This window comes from Puma concolor, chromosome C2, assembly GCF_028749965.1.
Source record: "Puma concolor isolate L17-30 chromosome C2, mPumCon1.1.hap2, whole genome shotgun sequence".
Taxonomy (NCBI): Eukaryota; Metazoa; Chordata; class Mammalia; order Carnivora; family Felidae; genus Puma; species Puma concolor.
In genome coordinates, this window is record NC_141675.1 from 129,501,214 (window position 1) to 129,526,206 (window position 24,993).

Below are 24,993 nucleotides of genomic sequence, written 5' to 3' on the forward strand. Positions count from 1 at the left end.
TTTTCCTTTGGTCACATAATCTATGTAAGAAAAGTAAACTATTTCTCCTCTTTGATGTGTATTACCACTTCCTTTCTAACCATTTTGCAGTTTTGTTTTATTTTTATTAATGGATTGGTTGAATGTGAATATATAATAACTAAGAAGAAAGTAAAATATTTCTGGCTAATCTTATAAATGACAAAAACCACAAAACACACACACACACACACACACACACACACACACACACACACACACACACAAAACAAAACTTCAATCAAGAAAATGTGGTCACCATGCACTAAAAATATTGGGAACCCTTGCTTTTGCTAAGTATATAATGAATTTGTCCTTTAGTACTGAATGTCCTTCACATCATTTTAATTGCACCTAATTATTGCTAATTTTATTTCTCTACTTCTGTTGAGTTCAAATGATAAATCCAATGTCCATTAAAAGAAAGGAAAGATGTCAAAGAAAAATCCCAGACTTTCTAGCTGTTTCAAACTATCGAACACTGAACACACACATAATGAACTCATTGTGTTTGGTCACCTCCTGACCCAAACTGCTCATCCTCTGTATTCCATATCTTGACAAATGACATCAAAGTGTAATTTTTACCCTGATCAGAATCCTGTAGTCATTGTTAGTTGGTTCTCTTATTTTCCAAATGAGTCTCAAGTTCTGTTTCCCTTCCTCTAAAATGTCATATTAGGATCTACCCACCCCGCCCCCCCATTCTATTGCCCTTTACTTTGTCATTTCCATATTATATTTTTCCTGGACTATTGCAGAAGACACTTAATCGTTAACGCCTGCCAGTTTGGCCAATCTCTCCTCCACATAGCTACCAGACTTATCTTTCTATAATACAGACATGATTATGTCACTATTGATGTTTATAGAATAATATCCACACTCCTTAGAATAAGACTCATTCAATATGACTCTAATCTACCTGCCCAAGCTTAATTTCTGCCTCTCCCTTTGTTTCAGTAATTTTCAAAGCCTTAGCTTTGCTTTCCCACACATCTCCCAGGCAAAGTTAAACATTCACTCTTCTGTTCCATATACTTTTATTTCTCTGGTTCAGCACTTACAAACATCTGATACTAATTACAATAATGGTGAACATATGCCCTGAATATGCCTGAATAGTCCTCATGTTAAATATTCTCTCCTGTCGTCAGCCCATGGGTGGGGTGATCAGTCCTGATTTTTGTTTAGAAAAAAATGGTCACCATATCTTGGGGCTTGTCCCACCAGATAGGCAGCTCCCTGAAGGCAGGGTGGGGTCTTAGTAATCATGAGCACTCAGTGCTTCTTTGTCTAATTAAACCAAGTTGGAAAAGGAATTCTCTGTTTATACAAGTTGACTATAAAAGGAGCCATATGTGATAGATTACCAGAGATCTCAACACTGTCTGGAAATCTGTTCTGTTTCAACACAATTCATTGTTTTTCTACAAAACAATGGAAGCCAGTTTCCATTTGTTTGTTTCCACAAACATTAATGTGAAAAAATGATCTTGCATCGTGACCTGTACCCTACAAAAATCAAATATATATGATTATCTACCTCCTTTACCCATATAACTGCCTCTGGGCCCATTATCTACCATGTGTCATGAATGGATGATCTATGTGTCTAGAGTAGAGCAACATCTCCACTTGTCCCTAGCCCCCATCTCCTTGTGCCCACTCAAGGACAACTGCTTCCGTGATTTTCCCCTTTCTCTTCTGTATTATTAGCTTTTCCCTCTTTACTAGATGATTCCCATAAACACACAGACAACCTTTAACTTATCTCATTTTAAAAACAAATGAAAACAACTCCTCTATTGCCCCCACATTCCTTTTCTGATGCTCTCCAACTCTCTCTTCCCCGTACTGCAGAACTCTGGGAGTAACCTCCTTACTTGGGGTCTCCAATTATTCTTCTGTCATCCTCTCTTGAACCTTTTGTAGTAAAGACTTCTCCACGACTCCTCCAACAAAATTGCTCCTATAGTGGTTACCAGTGACCTCCACATTGCCATATCCAATGATCAGTTCTTGCTTCTCACCTTCCCTGACTGTTCAGTAGCATTTGACTCAGTTGAACATTCTCTCCAACTTTAAATATCTATTTCACTAACCTGAGACATCATATACTCATTCAATTTTCTGTCTACTGGCTAATGTTTTGTTTTTTTTTTTTTTTCTTTCTTTCTGCTTTGCTAGGTCCTCTACCTTCTTAACCTTTAAAATTACAGTGACCCAAAGTTCAGTCTTGAGATTTCTTCTGCCTCCACACACTCCCTGTAGAGTGTTATCAAACCCCATGACTTTAATTACTACATGTATGCTAGTATTCCAAATGTCCAAGCAAGATCTCTTCCTTGGACTCATGCCTCCAACGACCCACTTACTGTCTCCATTGTTAGATGTCACACAGACATCAAATTTGACTTATCCATAAAACCTTCACCTCTCACAGTCTTTCATTTCAGTAATGGCAATTTCCTTCTTCCAGTCTATCAGATAAAAGGTGAGTCATCTTTGACTCTTGTACTTTTCTCATAACCTCACATAAAGTGTTCTAATCCTGATGGGTTTAGATTCAAAATTTATCAGATCCTAATTATTTCTCACCACCTCCACTGCCCCCACCTAGTTAGCTCTCACCTGGATCACTGTATGTTATTTCCCTGTCTCAGTTCTTGCTCCCATGTGGGAAGTTCTTGACTCAATGCCAAGAGTTATCCTTTTAAGACATAAGATGTATTTCATCTTTCTCAAAACCTTTCAATGGTCTAGCTTGGTATCAAAGCCAAAGTCCCCAGAGGAAGTGCATGACCTGGCCTCTGCTCAATACTCTTACCGCAACTCATCACTCAGTCTACCTTCTCCTGGACCAGGCTACTCTGTTTGCACAAACCTTCCAGCACTTCCAATTTGACACCTTTGCACTTGTTCTTTCCTCTACCTAGAACATTTTCCACCCACACCCCTCATCTCCATTGTTAATTTTTGTTATTTTTCAATTTCCCTTAAGGCTTCACTCAAAATTCACCTTCTCAGGGAGGTCTTCCCTGACCACTTGATCTAAAGTCACAACTCCCCAGCTGCTCACCACCCATCCCCTCCAAATACACATAAGGTTTTTCCCATTTTATGCTTTCTCTCTTCTACAACTCAATCATATGAACAATATGTTTTCTTTATTTGCATTTACTGTCTATATCCACTTCTAGGAAGAAAGCTCCATGGAGATATTTTGGTCTCTTTTGTTTCCTCTGGAATCCTCAGTGCCTAGAAAAGTGCTGAGCTCAATATCATGCTTGGTAATTTGAAAAAAAAAAAAAAAATAGAGTTTAGAGAATTTGCTGCACTGACTCATCCCCAAAAGCTAACAGGTATTGGTTATAGTGGAAAAGGAACATGCTTTCCTAGCTCAGTGCCCCAGGCAGAGGCTAGCTCAGTATCAAATACTAGTATGGGGCTAGGCCTACAGTGAGCAGAGAGCACCCAGGAAATGGATTAGGAAAGCATTTCTGGGAAGAGTCCTGGCAGGATGGCGCTTTTAAGGCCTTTGCAAAGACTTTCAGATCTTTAACAGAGAACCCTGGGCTTGGCTGCTCAAAGATTGCCTAGAACTTGGGTGTTCCAAGAACGAACAGTTCTGGTATGAGATAGCACTCATAATAATAATAATCTCAGCATTATTTACTGGGATCCAGAAAGCAACAGACCCAGAGATTTAGTCAGGGAGCAACACTGCTCAAGTCAAGGTTCTTCTACAAGATCTGAGTTTGTAGATCTGGAGGAGGGATGGGGGAGTCTTTATTTTTTAGAAGCACTGCAGCATTAAGCAAATGTCACGTGTGCCTTTATAAAACCCTATGTCATAACCACAATTTAAGCTACCCTGGCTAAGAGCTCAGTAGTTCTGTCCCTTCTGGACCTGGAATTGGTCCCACTTAGTTTTCTAAAGTGCAGTTGCCTGGGAGCCTTCTGGGCATCAGGCTCCATTCAGAAGCTTGCTGTGATTGCTGTGGTACTTCCTTGTTTTGTCAGGGAGGTGCATGAAAGCACTACAGCTGTCTGGCTTGCTGGGCTCACTTTAATCAAATGATCCTGCCCACTCTGCCTGGAAAGTCCTTTTGGTACTGCCCAAAGCTTAACCAGTGAGAATTCCATGTGAATTAATACTGTCCTCTTCTGACTCAGAAACATCTCCGGGAGGTATGAGGCTGTCAGTCTACAACACACTAATGAATTTAGGCCATTTTTCTAATAGCCAGTCAAAATCAACATCACTAAAGTGGGGAGGAGGAAAAACATAATTTAAACATTCCAGGGGCGCCTGGGTGGTGCAGTCGGTTAAGCATCCGACTTCAGCCAGGTCACGATCTCGCGGTCTGTGAGTTCGAGCCCCGCGTCGGGCTCTGGGCTGATGGCTCAGAGCCTGGAGCCTGTTTCCGATTCTGTGTCTCCCTCTCTCTCTGCCCCTCCCCCGTTCATGCTCTGTCTCTCTCTGTCCCAAAAATAAATAAACGTTGAAAAAAAAAAATTTAAACATTCGAACTTGATAGATCAGGTTGGTGAAGAAACAATAAAGGATGAAATGTATTTTTGTATGTATTTTTTTAGCATACAAACATTTTTGAAGTTTATTTATTTATTTTGACAGAGACAGAGACAGCGTGAGCAGGATAGGGAAGAAAGAGAGAGAGAGAGGGAGAGAGCAAGAGAGAGAGAATCCCAAGCAGGCTCTGCACTGTCAGCACAGAGCCTGATGTGGGGCTCGAACTCATGAACAGATCAATGACCTGAGCTGAAATCAAGATTTGGACACTTCATCGACTGAGCCACCCAGGTGCCCCTATAGTATAAAAACATTTTTAAAGCTCTTTGTAAAATGTCTTGCTCCAGGCTTTGTCTTACAGCTTCATACAGTTCTCATCTCCATTACCAAATAATATTATTAATGTTTTCTATGTCCTTCCAAATATGGTTCATGCATATATTGCTACTGTGCACAGATACTCATATATGTACCTATATGTTCATTTGTCTTACTTTTATAAAATAGTTTTAAATGGCAATATACAATTAAGCACCATTATTTTTCCTGCCTAATAAAGTATCTTGGGAGCCTTGCTGTATCAATGCATAGTGGCCTTCCTGTAATCTCCTACTGACTTCATCCTATTTAGGTTGATGACTATCTTTTGCTATATAAAACAATGCTATAATGCATAAATTTATACATAAAATGCCATTTTGCATGCACACACATGCACACACTAATTTATCTGAAATATACATTTACTCAAGTGGAATTTCAGGGTTTAAGACTACAGGCATTTTATAAATTTAATTCATATTGCTAAATTGCCCTCAAAAAAGGTTTTATGAATTTGCACCCACACCAGCAATGTGGCCTCAGGGATGATCTTGGGCAAGCCTGCAAAAAGCCTACAGGCACTTCTTTCCTAGGAGAAAGGATAAATGGGCAACAGGAGTCAGGAAAATTCTGAAAATGATACTAAAATATTTTATTTCCACTCTGTGCTTATGAGAAACTAAAAATCACTGAATACTTTATTGTATGTAACCCAGTCATCTTTGTGAGTCATTCCATACCAGAACTGATACAGGCCAAAAAAAAAAAAAAAAAAAAAAAAAAGAAAGAGAGAGAGTTATAGCATTTTCTAACACACTTCCAAATGAAATTTTAAGACCAATAATAATAAATTTAGAATTGTAAACCTTACATTAAGGGTAGGTGATTTATATATTAACACATACACTAAAACCTTTGATATATAGAAACAGATTCCACACAGATCGATCTATCTACATATTTTTTAAGTTTATTTATTTATTTTGAGAGAGAGACGGTACGAGCAGAAGAGGGACAGAGAGACACAGGGAGAGAGAATCCCAAGTAGACTCTGTGGTGTCAACATGGAGCCCAGTGCAGGTCTCGATCCCACCAACTCTGAGATCATGACCTCAGCTGAAATCAAGAGCCAGAGGCATAACCAAACGAGCCACCCAGGTGCCCCCACAGAAAGATATATTAATCCATTTATCTGTCATGGCTCAAAATTTGTGGAAGATTTCTGCATCAAATGTTAATACAAAACCAATTTTGGTACACTAGCTCGTATGTAGAGTCAAAATCATCGCATAGCTACTGTTTCTAATAGGGCATATATATCAGTTACTGCATGCAATTTACTGGTCACTTGGAAGATAACCCATTATCTTGTAAAGATTAGCAAATATACATGTAATTATGTAAGAAGTCGTTTCTGGTTCACATGTATTTTTACTGTGCTATTCTAAGTGTGAATATCTCTAGATTTCAATTTAAATCTTGATACTGAAAAATTATGTGACCAGAATTTGTGTATGTATTGAGGGTGTGTGTGTGTCTGTGTGTCTGTGTTTATTATCAGTATTCACTTTGGTCCTTTGCTTTGCCTGATAATTGGAAATATTAGCTAGAGACACATTGCGATTGGGCTCCATATCTTCATCAGAATCAATTGAGCTGCCAGAACATTTTTAATGCTATTTGAAACCATTAATGACAAAGAGTCACCTGCTTACCCATGGTCCAGTCCTTCTCCAGTGAAAATTACTGGTCATGAATCTGGTGAACATTTACAGGAATCTGCAAATGAAACAGCTAAATCCTTGCTGACAAGGAGACTCATAAAGGCGGCTCATTTATTCTCTCAGGGCACTCATCCCTGCCACTGGGATCAATAGAAAATCTCATCTGATATATTCTTAAATGCCATAGTGCAAATGCTCTCTTTGCAATTTTGCAGGAGAAAAGGCCCCACATCTACTTTAAGGGACTGACACCAAATTCACTAAATAAACACAAATAACTTCATCCTGAGTTTCCTTTAGTCTTAAAGCCTGAGAATAAAAATCATGTTTTTGTTTTTCTCTCATTTTCTAAAAAAAAGTAAGAATCAGATATTTGAAGGTTTTGATATTCACCACTAAATAAGAGTTTATGATTTGGCCACATAGCTAGCAACATAAATATTAACTGCTTCAGAGTCTCAAACAAGGTATGAATTAGCAACTTGTTGTCGTAGAACTGTTCTGTAACCTTTACTGGTTTACTCCACAGAAGGCATTTTAATCTCCATAAAGGACTTAAAATATATATGTATTTGAGATGCTAGCACCAACAATTCTAAAACACAGCTAAAAAGACAGAAAAGGACTCAGTGTAGCCTAAATAGAAGTTAAAACTCTGTTAGCAATTGAAAAAACAGCAACAACAAAATGAAATTTATTATAATAGGTTTTTTAGCCCAGAACCTGATAGGATATTACAAATATGGCAGAAAAGATTTTACTTCTTCTATAAATGCCCTCCTTTATAAATGTCATGGCTGCTTACTAGCAATTTGCTGTTTAATTAATATAGGGGGTCTGTCAATTCTAAAATCTTAACATCCTAATAAAATGCCTTTTGGCAAGAGTACAGATTCTATTATGGCTGGTAAATTAGAAGGCTAGGGTATCTGTAAAGGGGCACGTGCTTCCCTTTCAACTTAGAAAAGCTTAACAAGGATATTAAACCTTTTTATTCTTTCCTTCATTAAAAAGGCAAAAGTAAAACAGCACATACACACGCACACAAAACACATTCATGAAAAAATGTACTATGGAACTAACATACCTAAACACACAGAGGTGTATGTATTCTAAGGAGAAGTCAGTAACTACCTGGCATATTTATTCGCCACACTATAAAGGCTAGAATGTTCCTCAAGGATAAAATACCTCGATGTTTATTCAGGGAAAAATTTTGCTTTTATTTTTCATTTCTCCTCATCCCCACCCACCCACCCACCAATTGCTATTATAGTTGTAAATGTACAATTCACTGACAAATCTGTACAAAGAATGTAATTTGGGGGTTGGGGGAAAAGGGCATAACTTTCTAGCATAATCAAAAGTAAAGGTTTATCCTAGTGCAGATTTTATTGAATCTAGTAGTAACAGACACGGTGAAGAAATGGAACTCCATAATCCTGCCAGTGACCAGGTATGTATTACTACAATAGTTTTTTTTTTTTTCTTTTTAAATCAAAACTCCAGAAGAGAATAATCACTTTTATACCTTTTCCATGCAAAGGCATTAAAAACCATAGTCTTAAAGATGAGACATCATGTCTCAAGAAAGCATGTGCATCACTTTTACGAAAATTTGCTTTTTTTTCTTAAACTGTGAACATAGTTTGGTTTAGGCAATGGCCTAGGAGGCAACAGGCCAGCAGGAGGCCAGGAGGATTATCCCTAATTACCTCATGTTTCACCTTAATTAACTCCTGATACAAAAAGTAAACGCGGCAGGAATGATGGGGAGACCTTAGGCCAGTCGGCAAGATATCTAAGCTCTCATTGTTTGCACATGATAATCTTTCTTTTGAATTTCCCTTAATTCCTCCAAAAGATCAACTGATGGGCACACAACTGCACTGTGATTAGTTGTACAACAGAGATATTATGCTATTTTTCATATTTGTTCTTGGCATGGAAACCACATTCTCAACAAGGCAATGTGTCAGTGAACTGTCATAGTACTTTTCATTATATTTGTTTATAAGGTCATATAAATCGCGAAAAGCTCTTCTAACAGACTCAGGACAAAGAATTCTGTGGTTGATATATAATATTTATTTCAGAAGATATTTGACCAAACCACTGATAACATTTTTTTGAATCCACCAAAAATCCATTTTCTTCCACATGTTCCTGTACCATGTATTCCTTGATAGCAGACGGTAATGTGGACCCTTCCTATTTGTTCGTCACTTATTATTGATAAATATCTACAAACATAAAGGGAGTTATAGCTATTAAAAGCAATAGTCTTTTCTCCTATCCTTCCTCATAAAAGTGCCTCATCACTGAGTTCTCACCACATTGCAATCTAAACCTGAAATAAAGTTCAAACATTTGCTAAGTTTAAAATATCTAATGGATGGGGGCACCTGGATGGTTCAGTCAGTTAAGCGTCTGACTTCAGCCCAGATCATGATCTCACGGTCCGTGAGTTCAAGCCCCACATAGGACTCTGTGCTGACAGCTCAGAGCCTGGAGCCTGCTTCAGATTCTGTGTCTTCTCCTGTCTCTGCCCCTGAATGCTCATGCTCTGTCCCTCTCTCTGTCTCTCAATAATAAATAAACATTAAAAGAATAAATAAAAAGAAATATCTAATGGATGGGGCATCTGGGTGGCCCAGTCAGTTAAGTGTACTACTTTGACTCAGGTCATGATCTCAAGGTTTCTGAATTCCAGTTCCATGTTGGGATCTGCGCTGACAGCTCAGAGCCTGGAGCCTGCTTCAGATTCTGTGTCTCCCTCTCTCGCTGCCCCTTCCCTGCTTGTGTTCTGTCTCTCTCTCTTTCTCTCAAAAATAAGTAAACATTAAAAAAAATACATCTAATGGAGTGGGGGCAGGGAGTAGCACTGAAGCCTAGAACTTAAAAATGTGTAAAAATCCAATGGACTGTGAGTAGTCACACTTTTCCTTTTAGCCTTATCCATAAATATATTCTAAAATCCTGGGAAAGAAAACAAATGAGACAATACCTATGCTTAGCATCAAATTAATTATGATTGCTACATATAACAATCTTGCAGTCAGCATCTCATTCATATTTAACATGTAGAGATAATATAAGGTCATGTTAATAAAAATTTAAATCTGTTGCCTCAAACCTTGCTTATAGGAACTAAGAAAAATAAGTGACTCATTAATATCTGATTCTGTCATTTTAATTCTAATTTTTATTTGAAAGATAAAAATCAGTACACAGAATAATAAGTATAGAGGCCTCTAAGTTTTGCCATTCAGCAAACTTTTCCTGTAAAGGGCCAGAAAGTAACCATTTTCAGTTTTGGGTGTGGCTAGATTTGACTCAAGGATTCTTTTTGCTGACCTGTGCAACATTAATAATATTTCTTGCATTCCAACAACATTGTGGGGCGTTACTCCTCTAATTTCCCTTAAACTTCTAAATTCCTAAAAATCTCTGATCGTTTAGTAGACTTGGAAAAATTATTTGGCAAAACGTTGTGCTTTCTAAAATTAATATTTATACTTAATTGATTAATGACAACTCTGACTTCTGCACATTTTTAATCATTGCCTCATTTTAGTTGCAATGTTTACTTTTATTTATGTGGAACACTGCCACACTTACTGCAAAGTCTTAATTGTTATCTGAGGCTTAATTGTAAGGATAATATGAAGATATTAAAGGTATGATGGTAATATTTTAAAAAAATGTTTTAATGTTTTTATTTATTTTTGAGACAGAGAGAGACAGAGCATGAGCAGGGGAGGGGCAGAAAGAGAGGCAGACACAGAATCTGAAGCAGGCTCCAGGCTCTGAGCTGTCAGCACAGACCCCAATGCGGGGCTTGAACTCACGGACTATGAGATCATGACCTGAGGTGAAGTTGGATGCTTAACCGACTGAGCCACCCAGGTGCCCCTGGTATGATGGTAATCTTAATTTTTTGTTAATGAAACCCATCTGAAGTATTGAAATGATTACATATTTTTAACCAAAAAAAGCTTTAAAATATTCTTCTATTCCTATGAAAAAGTACAATTTCTACATCCCTAGTGATTGAAATGAGAAGTCTTAAGTCAAAGTAAGTAAATATCTGTGCAACATTCATTCACTAGCATATGAACTCATTCATTTATTTTGTCCACTGAGTTATAGATTTTTACTCTTCACCTATTGTGAACTCTCAGCCCTGACCCAGCAGTCTATGAAATAGGAAGCATCTGATATTTCAAAAATAACTGGGGATGCAAAGATATATCATAAGAGAGGTCACTGCTTTCCAGAACTTCGTAGTCTGGTGAGATAGATGGGTGAGTGAATAATTCTGTGAATTTTCCACTCAGAGAAGTATGTGCATGTATATGGATCAAAGACACAGAAGACCTGGGGAAACATCATCACGTGGGGAGGGTCTGAGAAAATTTCAGGGCAGAGACAATACCAAGGCTAAAGCTTTACTCAGCATCCATTGAAATCTGTCCTTCAAAATCAGTTCCAAAACCTGAGTCTTTTTTTTTGTCACGCTATCATCTGAATACAATTCATTCCCACTGACTGAAATTACCCTCATTTTATTCTGTTGGATTTTTAAAAATTCTAACAACACATGTCAAGTAATTATAAGAAGAAGAGCGAATGAATATTTCACTTTCCATTTTGCCAAATTTCCCATAATTGATTCCAGGTAAGTTCCCCCTCCCCCGTTAAATTCTAAGAACATCCATATGTCCTTGTAAAATGTTACATTAATCATTTGGAGAGAGTTTTTCACCTTTCATATTTCATTTGAACATATGCAAAGAATGACATGCTTTGAACTGCAGAACGCATTTTTTCATATTAGAAGCAAGCACTGGGATTCCATGTTTATGCCGTGCCATATTGCCGACCTTTATGATCCCTTGTTATTTACGTGTTTATTCCTAGACTGATTACTAAGTTTAATTATGACATCTGTAGGCTCTTAAAATGTCAAAGCTTGTTGTCCAACAACTGTGAGAAGAAATACTGTAAGTGACACACAGACTAAGAAATGTAATCATGAAATTATCTGCTTTATATAAACACAGCTAAAAGTCAGTTTTGCCTCCTTACCTCTTATATACATGCTCACACACTTAATGTTTATAAAGAGGGGTTGTGTACATAAAATTACACATGAAATATTATATTTCATAAGGCTTTGCTGTCTTTTAATGATTTCCCCATGCCTAATGTTTGTTTTAAAACCAAGCGCCCATGAGTAATGATATTCTATATAGAGACCATCACATAAAATTTTTGCAGCCTCAATGTACTGAGGAATTATTATCCTGCAATTCCATCACAGTCGTAAAGGAACTGTGGTACTTGGGTATCTTTAATTGGATGCACCCATTTGCTTGTGTTGTTTTAATACAGCAAATGCCAAGTGAAAAGCAACCATTTGTAAGCATAGTGCCAAATTGTAACACTGACCTGCTCCAAGCTATCCATGTCTGAGAACCAAGTGCCAATGGTGAAACCTTATTCTCTTAGTCTGATTCAAACTCCCCTGTCCTTGCTTGGGTGCATTACTCCATTGAAATGTTTGGTCTATCACTGTTTATTAATTCCACAGAATATGTCCTTTAGAGCTTTCTTTCCAGTATCTTGATGCTCTCTAAAGTACAGCAGACCACCAAGTTTTTAAATACATATCTCTTTTATATGTCCAATAGGTTTAATTTTGCTTCCCTCTATTTAAAGAGTTAGGATAGTATTCAAAATGAATTATACTGCAAAATCCAACTCAAGAAACATTTGAAAAAAAAAAAAAATCTGAGTTGTATCCAGCATATTTACAAGGCAATATAAATATATGCTGTCCTTGTCCAGAAGATGTTTAAAATCTAGCTATGAACAGAATATTTGGGTTTGTGAAAAGGTCCATAACACTGGGATGAATGGGTGCTTAATTCTAGAAATATAAACAAACTTCTCTTGCCTTTTAAGGTTTGGAATCCCCCTCCCTGAGTTCAAGCAAAACAAAATAAACCCTGAAGTAATACACGACCAGCAGGATGACGTTAAATATATATTCATAATACATCCATTTAGAACTGGGTTTTCAAAAAACTGTAGGGCTTATGAAGTAATCTAACAAAGACACAAAACTTCTGGACATATTTAACTCCTTCTACAACATCTTCGTATCCCCAGTGTCCCTGGCTTCCATGGAGGAAATAACCAAGAATCCAAAGAACAATCTGAAACCCCACAAAGTCCTATATTTTTATTCTTATAAGGACCCTCCCAGGGAAGGTAAGAAAGACCATAAAAGTTGTCCGCATGAGTTACTTTACAATAACTTACTTTACAATAATAATAATAATCATAAGGCATGGAAATTAACAATACAAATTTTGTATTTAGAAAAAGGTTGGATTGTAATTAGAAATTTACCACTCAGTAGATTTAAAATTTGTAAACATTAATTTAACACAGCTCTACCTCATTCTACCTCATCTTGAAAATGGAGATCTTAATATCAGCCTCATAGGGTTGCTGAGCACATTAACTATATCTGCATCTGGTTCATGCCTGAATGCATAATAAACTATCTAAACCAGCCATAAAAAAGGGCTCTTTAACCAATAATAAGGCAATCACAGAACAAGCACAGCTTATCAAAGAGAGCCTCCTCAGAAGAAGAGTTGCTCACAATATTTCACTCTTAAAACAGTAATGCAGGGGAACCTGGGTGGTGCAGTCGATTAAGCGTCCGACTTCAGCCAGGTCACGATCTCGCGGTCTGTGAGTTCGAGCCCCGCGTCAGGCTCTGAGCTGATGGCTCAGAGCCTGGAGCCTGTTTCCGATTCTGTGCCTCCCTCTCTCTCTGCCCCTCCCCCGTTCATGCTCTGTCTCTCTCTGTCCCAAAAATAAATAAACGTTGAAAAAAAAAAATTAAAAAAAAAAAAAACAGTAATGCAAAGTAACTCTTCCAAACCATTTTTTATAAAATAATAAATTTAGAAGAAAAAAATGCACTAGGTGGATAATTTTGATTAACTAAAGAGAATTATCTGGCTTTTTGGAGCTATGCTCCCCAATGTCTGATTTACTTGACAAGGCCCCCAAAGTGACTCTAGAAGAATCCAGGGTTGATTTCACATTATCAGTTCTTAATAAAAGCTTCAGGAAAGAAACTAAGTGCGGTTTAGAAATATCAATACTAGTAATTATTTAAGATGTCCTTAAAATCATTGAAACATTTTAATAGTTCTGTTTGATTAGAATTTACCTAGAGGCAAGAGACTGTCGAGAACTGAGAACAAACTAAGGGTTGATGGGGGGTGGGAGGGAGGAGAGGGTGGGTGATGGGTATTGAGGAGGGCACCTTTTGGGATGAGCACTGGGTGTTGTATGGAAACCAATTTGACAATAAATTTCATATATAAATAAAAAAAAAAAAAAAAAAAGAATTTACCTAGAGGCAGATTACTCATGTCACCCATTCATTCCCCTTTGATCTGAATCTATCATTTTTTTTTAAGTTTATTTATTTATTTGAAAGAGAGAGAGACAGGGAGACTGCACAAGCAAGAGAGGGGCAGAGAAAGAGGGAGAGGGAGAATTGCGAGCAGCCTCCACGCTGTCAGCACAGAGCCCAACACCCAATACTGAGCTTTATCTCACAAACCCTGAGATCATGACCTCAGACAAAACCAAGAGTTGGATGCTTCACCGACTGAGCCACCTGCGTGCCTCTAAGTCTATCATTTTTAAGGTTTGAATTTTTCAAAGCATAATGACAACCTGGGCCAGAAATAATGTATCTTTTTAAGCAAAGGCAAGCTCCATGGTTAGAGTAATCACAAAATGGAAATTTTAAAAAGTAGATTTAAAAATCAACTTCAATGCTTCTGTTCCTAATTCCATCCTTTTCTCTACCTGCCTGTCCATTTTCCTAGTCATGTGTCTTCACACACGGCCCCCTCCACCTCTCTTTTCCCACCTGCCACGTGTACAGCAAAATATCTCCCAGCCCAGAAAAACCTGGCCCAAGCAGTACACTGCACTGATTTCAACCTACACCATAGTGTCAGGAGGCTTGTATGTCATTTTTAGCACCACGACTCCTAGAGCTATGTGATTTTTGCAGATTACTTAGGGTTTATATGGTCTATTTTCCTGAGGACAACACAAGTTTCTATTTTTGACACATGTAAAAGGCATTTTAAGGATAGATAGGTAGAGATGGATGTGCACACACAGACAGACACCCCTCATGTATTCTTACCCTTGAAAAGGTCAGACTATACTTAATACTGTTAAGTACCACATAAGTGTCAGTCATTATCATGGCAATCCTAAGTCAATTTACATTTGGATATATGATTGTCTCAGTCAGTTTGGGCTGCTAAACAAATTACCATTGATAGGGCGATTTAAAAAGCAAACATTCACCTATCAGAGTTCTGAAGGCTGGGAAATCCAAGGCCAAGTTGCCAGCAGATCCACTATTTGGTGAGAGTCCCCTACCCGGTTTGCAAATGGCAGTCTTCGTTCTGCGACCTTACCTTACGTAGCAGAAAGACAGAGAGAGGGGAAACAAGTGCTCTCTTGTCATAAGGGCATTAATACCATTATGAGGGCTCCACTCTCATGACCTAATTACTCCCCAAAGGTCCCACCTCCAAATAGCGTCACATGGGATTTGGGTTTCAACACATGAACTTGGGGGAGACACAACATGAAACCCATAACAATGGTTTCATTTTCATTAAGTTAAGATTTCATCCGCAAGAAACGTAGGCATTTCAAAGACTTAGGACTTTCTTAGAGTTTGGCCTTAAAAGGTAGAGTTTGAAATTTGTGTCAAAGGACATGGATTTCAGATTCTTGATTCAGCAGCTAAAGTTGTATTCAATTGAGATGTAAAAACAAAACAAAACAAAAAACAAAACAAACAAAATATTGTGTGGTCAAGCCACACATTGTAAAGAAACCACCAAGAGACTTCCATAAAATATGTCTTGACTAAAAGGCCAGGATAAATATATCTTTTGTCACCAAAGAATGTTTTCATTAGGGTACCCTGTCTGCTGAGATTTTGGGGGGAAGAACTGTAGATATCAAGGAGATTAATGTACCAAAATAAACTTAACTCTCTGCCATTCATCCAAAGCATTTAACCAGGCTATTCCAGTAGTTAACAGTCTTAAGTGCCTTCCTAGAATTATTCATTGCAGTTCACTTAAGTATTTTCTTGAATCTATATGTAATGAGAAATTGAAGGAGGGAAACATGAAAGCAAACAAACAAACTTGGCAATTTAACTTGTCTTTTCAAAGACACTCTCAAAGGCACCTATTAGCAACAAACTACTAAATAGCATCAAGTCTTTGTTAGTTTCTCAAGCAGGAGCTTGAATCCTTTAGAAAGGAGGAAAAAAAAAAAGACCTCTGTTAACTTCAGGCTATTTTACAAGACTTGGCTTTAATGAAGTCATTAAAAATCTATGTTGTCTATAAACTTGACCCAGAAAAGTTTCTTACCAAAGTAAATTATTTTTTTTTTTATGTAGGTAATCTTACATTGTACAAAATACAGTCTAACGATAGACTACAAAGTTTAATCTCCCTCTCTCTGTTCCTCTCTCTTAAAATTTCAAGAACAGATAAATAGCACCGGGATAGTTACTAAAATTAAGAAAAATCTCTTCAGCTTGGCATCAAGACCTCCCACAGCTACCCTTTCAGTCTGAACACTCACTTCTTGCCACCCAACATTCCAAACTAATTCCTGCATCTTCTCTGAAAATCCTCTATTTTGGTTTCCCTGAGTCAAGAGAGATTGCAAATGGCTCAGATGCCTAAAGCCCAGTTAAGTGCAAAAGAGAAGGTTAATATAATTGGCTTAAAAATGACTCATTATCTGATTATTGAAGTAAATATTAGTGTATATAATTTATATATAAATTACACTGAAATGTAATGAAACATTCATAATGAAATATATGTAATAAAACATAATGAAATATAATGAAACATTCATAATGCACTACATAATTCCTCATGTTTATAAAATATAAAGAAAACTATACACTTAAATGTTAAAGACATTCTTTTGGTACTAGTACTTAAAAGTTTATTTTATTTTTTCTCTTTCTATTTGTCTTTCTCCTTCTGGTTTGTTCTTCCTGCATATTTTTTTTTCCTAAAAATAGCATATACTACTAAAATAAAGATTTTTGAGGTAAACTCAGAATGCAACACAAACCTAGGAACAGCACTTAAGTTTTTTCCACTTCAAGACAATGCAGAGCTCTTAATTGTTATACATTACATTAAGTAAAAGAAAAATAATCTTTAAAAATAAATACCATTTAGGGGGTGCCTGGGTGGCTCAGTCAGTTAAGTGTCCCACTCTTGATTTCGGCTCAGGTCATGATCTAGTCATTGATGGGATCAAGCCCCACATTGGGCTCAGTGCTGACAGCGTGGAGCCTGCTTGGGATTCTCTCTCTCCCTCTCTTTCTGCCCCTCTCTCACTCATGCGTGTGCACACATGCACTTTCTCTCTCTATCTCAAAATAAATTAATGAACTTAAAAATATTTTAAAAAGTAAGCCACTTATTAACTCCAATTTATTGCCAACAAACACTTTATGAATCATATTGGAACATTCATGGCATTTATTTATAGATAAATGTCATACATACACACTTTATCTAAAGGAAGACATACATCTTTGCCAAACACTGTGGTTACTAAATACAGAGAAGTTACATGAAGAAATTTTTTTATGCAGGATTTTTTATTCAAATCAACTGATTGTATTCTCATCTATAAAGCTCCAGCTCCAACCTGGGTTATCATAAGCCAGAAGATGGACAGAACTTTCTAGGTAAGAGCATATGCTATGATGGAACTCCTACCAATGAGTGTCTAATGTCTTTGATTATTATTCTTAGTTATACCTGGTTCAAATGCATTTTCATGAAGAGCATTTCACCCTGTATATTTTTATATAGTTTGAATTCATTGAATCTCTTGATTTGGTAGGGTACAACAGAAGGACAGAGCGTGACCATTTTTACCAACTAAGCCTTTTTGGTCTTGTGTGAGTTGCTGGGTATGCACAGAGTGATTCTCTTTTGGATTCTCTTTTTTCAGAAGCATGATTTATTTCTACAGTAACACTATGGATATTTTCTCTGTAAAACCTAATCTATTAACACAACACACACAGATTCAAATATGACCTACCTTTAAATATCCTTTGAGTATTTATAATCAGGAACTTTTAACATGTATTTATATTTAATTAAAACTTGCAAAAGTTTTCTCAGTGCATTCACTTTTATTATGGACCTCAAACGATGAACTCTCCATCCCCTCCACAAAGAAAAGCCAAAAAATGTTCTATTCATAGTGTCACTGCATTATGGAATAACTTGACCAGATAAGTGTCTCCCTTTCCTGTGTTTATCTAATGCTATAAAACAAAATTGACAACATTAAGACAAATGGCATGATGAAGTTTTGCTGACTAATTGCAAGATTCAAACTATCCATCCTCATTGGCAGTTGACAGACTTCTATAACGGAGACACACAACAACAGCAATCTAATCATGGCAGAGTCTAATAGGATGATTGTGTCCAGAAGACATTTAGCAGGGTGGGGGGAGGGGAAGATATCACCACCTGTAAATAGATACGTGTCTAAGTACACTAAATTAAAAAGCAATGATTCTGAATACTTGTGTTCAATTAGTCTCTAGTGACTAAAGTAACTACAACAGTTATACAGAATAATTTTAAAGATCAAGTGTTTTATGTCATTACTCTTTTGTCACTGCATTGTCATTGGAAGGTGATGAGGAGGCTCTCATAATTTGATTTTCAAAGACAAAACAACTGAGAAACATAGCAAGGAAGAAATTTACTTAGAGGGAACAAGAAGCTGCTTAGCTTTAGAAGGTTTACTCATGCTTCTATAATTTTCCCACAAATTATGAATCTTTTATGCTAGAGTGGTAACTGTAAAAGCATGACCTATCATCATCATTTAGCCTGTAGACATGCAAATAGTAACCCAGGAAGCAGATGAAACAAAAATCTTTAATTTGAACTTTATCTTGGGGGGGATGGATGCAATTGAGAATGTGCAAACATTTTCTTTAAAAGTTTCTCAGACATAATTTTAAGACCTTATTGCTACATTTGAAAATACATAATTTTCTTATTCAGATATCCAAAGAACTAAACTATTGCAGAACGATTTTGCAGTAGTTGAAATGTTCAGCATGCTTCCAAGATTAATTAGAGGGGTGGAAAAAAAAAAGAGTTCTGAACACAGGCAAAATGACAGCACTTTGAAACCTATGGCTTGTTCATGTCCTAAAGAATAAAAAAAATCTATGCAAAATATAATCCAACAAAATTATAGTTAAATAAACTTAAATGGTAGATTGAGGTATCACACAACACACATTAAATTCCTTAAAAACTTTTACTGATAACTAAATAATTTAGTGAATTGTTATTAACAATTAGACTCTCATAAGGGAGGAACTATACTGTATTATACTCTACTACCATTAGAATCCTTTACAGAACTTATCCTGATGTCATTTCCTGGTAAGAATACAGAAAAACTTGTTGGACTAACAATGATAACAGTTAATTAATGTTAGGTTAGACCTTGGGTATTTTATTCGTCCACAAACATCTAAAATAAGATCTAAGTAAAATCCTGACAATAAAATATAAGCAAAGATTGAGTTTAAAGGCCAAATTAGACCATCTGATATTCTTACTCCTTCTAATTTTGCTCCTCTCCTAAAGCATAAATCTCCTTCTAGTCCCTCCAAAACGTTCAATTTTTAATAAAGCAACATCTGGTTTCAGGAGGAGGCTACAGTACCTGCTGTTCCCCCACCCCTGCGGGAAAGTGGAAAAGTAAGCAGTTACTCAACATCACTTTTGTTATCCTATTAACAGCTGTGGTTTTTAAAGGGATAAAGCAGGAGAAATTAAAAATGGGAGTACTGGAACACCGTGTGTGGAATATATTGTGATACATTAAGTTACATTAAATTTAACCTATCCTAATGGAAAATTAGACTGTGGCAATCCTGCATGGGATGGGGGCAGGAAGGGAGCAAATGCTGGATTATGTGGTAAACTATTTCCATATATATAAATAAATTAAAATAGCAAAAGAAGCCATTAGGGAAATTATTTTCTTTGCAGATTGTCTTTGTGAGTGTAAGCAACCTGTTAGTACAAAAAATGGAAAAACACTGGGCCTATTGATGCAAGTAGGACCTTAAATAAATTCTCAACTGAGTAATAGTTATGAATGAAAAAACTGGCATTGAATTTTAAAGATGGTGTAATATGACTAGAAGCTTGTTCACGTCTCGATATCAACAACTGTTGCTGATATTCATTCCACAGAAATCTGATGAGGGAAGATTTTACCTAAGGCTATATTATAGCTATAGTGACAGTTTTTGGAAACATTAACAATCTAGGCATCATTGGTATCTTTATTGTTATTTTTGAAGACATTTTAATATTTTTTAGTGTTATTCTAAATGGAAAAAAGTGGGTATTCAGGCAATGGAAAACTGACCAAAGGTAAAATGAGCTAGAGTCACTTAGTCTGCATTCTCCAAACCCTTATTTCGGAAATATTTCAGGAAAAAGAAACGGAGAAGTTAACTTCTTCTGATCACAAAATAGGAAACTGCGATACCAACTAGGCTATCCTCCTAACAATCAGTATAGAAATATGTTCCGTTGTTTTTTTTTTTTTTTTTTTAATCGTAATTCAATATTTCAACCTTCTTTTAACTGGTGTTTCTTCTTCCCTTTATTATCCTTAATATATTCCACTGAGGGTTTTCTTTCACTTCAAGAATAAGGAGGCGACCAGCCAACGGCATCTCCCTCCCAGAAGCCATTGCCGTGAAAACCTGCACACTAATCAGAAGTGGGTCAAATGGTCTTCACATGAAAGCATCTAACAAGGTCCCTGAGGAAGCCCCTGTAAGTGGCAGCAGGGAAGAGCACGATTGCTTTTTTATGGAAGACGGATGCTAGCTTCCATTGGCCCATCTCAAAGTACAGATGCTTGCTGCTTTGAAGTTACTATAATCACGCTTGCTTTTGAAAGACTATTATGGTGTTGAAAACAAATTCCCCGAGATTTGGGATCAGAAGCAGTTATGAGGGCTTGCCATGCAGGGAAAGACTGCACACATAAAAACGACTTTTTTTTTTTTTTCTTTTTTAACGGGGAGGCATGGTTTGGTAAAAAACAAAAATAAAAACAAAAACGCGCGCGCGCGCGCGCACACACACACACACACACACACACACACACAAACTTGTAACCTTTATTTTCTCAGTGTCCAATTGTAAATGTTTAAATCAACTGAGTTTAATAGTCTACTGCAGATTTTAATAAATTGGCAGAATGATTTATACATGTATATAAAATTAAATTCAATATAAGATGAATGTAAAATTATATTCTATAGGCTTAGTATATTAAGAGAAGAACCCTAAATTTGGTTGCAAGGAACAACCAAATTGATCAAGTTAAATATGCAACAGTTAGTGTATGAATAGTAAATTAATGACTATTGAATAAGAATAGTATGACATTTCGATCAATAAGGCTATAATAAATTTTCTCCAAATAAGACTATTTTGAACAGGACAGGTGTTATTGTCCTGGCTACCTGATAACTGTCGTCAACAAATATCATTGTTAGAGAAGTCTATCATATGACATAATAGTTAATTCATTCACAAATCTATTCACATGTTTGCAAGTACCTTACTACATGTAGCCATTGTGCAGGACTATAATGATAAGCAATTTTTCTTCCATCCTTGAGAAACAATATTTGGGCATATAAAATGAAATGGAGTATCTATGTTTATTCTCTGGCTTCTAGAGGTTGTAGTTCATGCTGTTTTTAGCTTCTAAAACTCGAAACTGCTTTTACAAAAAAAATACAGACAAGCCAGACTAAATATAAATTTCCATTCAAATGCAATTTTGCCAACCAGGTTAATGAACGTAATTTTAGAACTAAGAAGAGATTGAAAAGGGGAACTGACATACCATTCAATTTCTATAAGAAATAAAAATATGTTAACTGGTATTATGTCAATGAGCAAATGAAATTAGAACATGAGATTTCATTAAGAAAATCTGCAATAAATCCAAATGTGTTATTGAAGAAGGTTTAAAACATAACTGGAAAAAACTGGAGCTCTTCCTAACACATAGAAATAAACAAATGCTCTATTAATATATGTGCTTCAATTTAATTTAAAAATGGCATTAAAGTCTTTGGAACCTACCGTTTTAGGAGTATCCATGTTAAAATTTCTAATATCAGAACAAAATAATGAGAAAGGTCAAATATTAGTGACATCACAAACTTGTTTTGTCCAAGATTTACTTTGTATGTATAACATGAAACAGACCAAAGTTCATAATACTTCTGCAAATTCAGGAGGAAAAAGACAAAGGAGTAACCTCCTTCAGGAATAAAAAAAATAGTACTATGTTTAAATCCCACAAAATTAATGTTTAGCTCAAGGATTTGCTGTTCATCTCAGAACCCCTCAAGCCTGAGGCAGGATTAGGCCAGACTCATGTTCGAACAACTGGAGGAAATCAATGGATTTCACTTTATTAATAATTAAAAGGCTAATGCAGACTGGCAAGTGATTAAAAATGTGTAGAACACATATTTATTACGGCAATTTCAAATACCTCCACAATATATAATTTTAAATTGGGCCACACAAGAAAGAGACAGGTTATGCTAAATAAGAAGAAGTAACAGACAGAAAAAAAATTAAAAAAAAGAAAAAGAAAAAAAGAGGCAAATTCCATGTCCACTGTAGGTTTAGCAAAGTTTCTGCCTGAAGCGGGGTAAGCAAAGCTCATAACTAGTTTGGATCTATGACACAATGCAGGGTTATTGTTGCAGCTCATTTGGACACCCATAACTAAATTAATCCCTATTAGGATTTGTCAAGGGTGACAGAAACAAAGTTTGCACAATGAAGGACATTAATGCTCTTATGACAGAGTCAAATAGGTTGTGTTTTAGCAATTCAAAAACAGTCTACTAAAGATACACATTAGACCACACAAGCAATACCTCATTTCTAGAATCCACAGTAATTTCATTATTGTAGCCACCAATAGTTTAAATATGATTTATGAAGTCAAAGAATAGATGAATACACTTCTAAACGAAAATGCCAACCTTCAATTTAACATCAAAGCTTCCTTAAATATCACTGCTTTGACAGTTCTTATTTCACACTGAAATTTCTTCCATAGATAAAAATTTGTTATGCATGAGCTGGCTAAAATTAAGTTTTTGAAATAATAAGTCTCAAGGGATTAGAAAGAATATGGACAATAGATCTTAGGAAGCAAATGAGGTATTCCAAACATACTAAGGTGTATCCACTTCTTCCCTTACAAAAAGGAGTCCCTTTTGTTTTCATATTTACATACCATATTATAATACATATTCAGGGAATTATAGTGGAATTCGGATTTGAACAAACACTTGAAGCTATGAGCAATTTGCTAGGAACATGTTTTGTCTTGCACTTCCCTTATTTCTCAACTAGTACAACACCTGGCTGTATGAAAACATTAATTAATATAAGATAAAATAATGTTCTCCTCACAGTGCACAGACTGTGCACTCCCTGGACTTCGAGAGAAATATGCTGGAAGGTGGTGCTAACTCTTTTGGGGGGAACATAATGGACATGACACCATGAGACTCAGAACTCAGGAGGGCATCTAAGTGAAGGCAGACTTGGAATGTAAAGGTACTGGAACAATCCAGAAAGTGTAGGGAAGGGAGAGGACACATGTGTTTACTTATCTGAAGTTGAAAGAGCTTCTAATGAGAGATAAAAACTGGAGAGATGCTCTAAGATGTTGGGATGCTGGGGAATCCGTGGACTATCACCCCAATAAGAATGCTTTAGACACTGTGTAGACTGAATGTGATGCTTGCAGGAATAATGGACAATCTGGATTGCCATATATCTTTAAAATATAAATGATCACAAATTACTTTAAAATATAGTGTTTATTCTTTTTTTATTACATTTTGATTATAGTTTTCATAGATCAAAAAAGAAAACCAAAGTACTTAACTTTAGGAATTTTTTTTACAGCGATTTTAGTTTTTCAAGGAGGTGGCTAATCAGTTTGCAGATTATCTGTAGATTAGGTAACATAGAGAATCTGGGGATGCACTCAAAGCTATACTGTTGATGTGGATGAAGGGGCTCAGAGACCAGCCTGAGGCCCTGGCTCCTACCATCATCATCCCACCAACTCTTACTCTCATATAGGTGGTCCAGCCCCAAGATGGAGCCCCACTTCCCCTGTTCTGAATATAGATCATTGTACACCATCGAGTAAAATCACAAGTTTATAATTCTCTTTTCATTCCTTCAGAGTGAATGTGTTTGACATTATGAAGTGTAAGGCAACAGTATAACCTTGTCCTTCCATGGCCTGGAGGAGCACCTCTTTGGATTTAGTATCTATACTAGCTGCAAGTGATATCACAAACGCACACCTACATGGATATAATGTGGCTATGCCGTGATCTTGTTGAAATATAAAAAAAATAAAATAAAAAATAAGAAAAATATTGATGACTTAGGTCAAAATTAAAATTATTCAAAGAAAAAGGGGAGTCAGGAAATACATACATATAGTTAGAGAGTTATATATATATATTCTATATAAACACATATACATATTCTAGATATTAGAATGATTTCTGTAATACTCTCTGATTTTCTTGATTAGTTAAATCTCCAACTCTATCGGACAGTGCTGTCCAAGAGAACTTGCTGTGATAGAAATGATTTATATCTGTGCTATTGAGATACAGCCACCAACACAAGCAGCTATTGAACAGTTAAAATGTGGCTAATGAAAATGAGGAACTAAATTTTATATTTTATTTAATTTTAAATAATTTGACTGTAAATAGGCACATGGGGCTAGAGGCTACTGGATTGGTAGCATATACCCGGGATGGAGGGATTTTTTAAATAAGAAATTAAATATAAATAAGGAAAGATCTCCATAGCCAAATCTGAGTTCAGTGTATGTTCTATATTTACAAATGCTAAATCCTCTTTCCATTTAAAAATTGCTTTTAGAGAACACTGCTTTTTAAGACAAATTTTTATAGATTTTATTGGTGTATTAAATTTCCTCCCTGATTTACAGTCAATTTACTATGGTGGTAAAAGGCCAAATTGAAGAGTGTGATAAAGTACTCAAGATGCATCACTCCTTCCCAGCAGAAACTAGAATTTAACATTAATTGTGAGAAAAAGA

General features: G+C 36.2%; 1 protein-coding gene and 1 long non-coding RNA gene across 21 annotated transcripts in view; both read right to left on the minus strand.

Moving 5' to 3' along the window:
* Positions 1-24,993, minus strand: part of ROBO2 (roundabout guidance receptor 2) — a 1,716,380-nt gene that overhangs the window by 244,123 nt on the left and 1,447,264 nt on the right. The gene's annotated exons all lie outside the window — the stretch shown is intronic.
* On the minus strand, positions 7,924-16,626 carry LOC147577530 (uncharacterized). Its single transcript, XR_015240370.1, has 3 exons — positions 14,045-16,626; positions 13,555-13,858; positions 7,924-13,314 (listed from the first exon to the last, which is right to left on the minus strand). It is a non-coding gene; the product is annotated as an uncharacterized LOC147577530 (long non-coding RNA).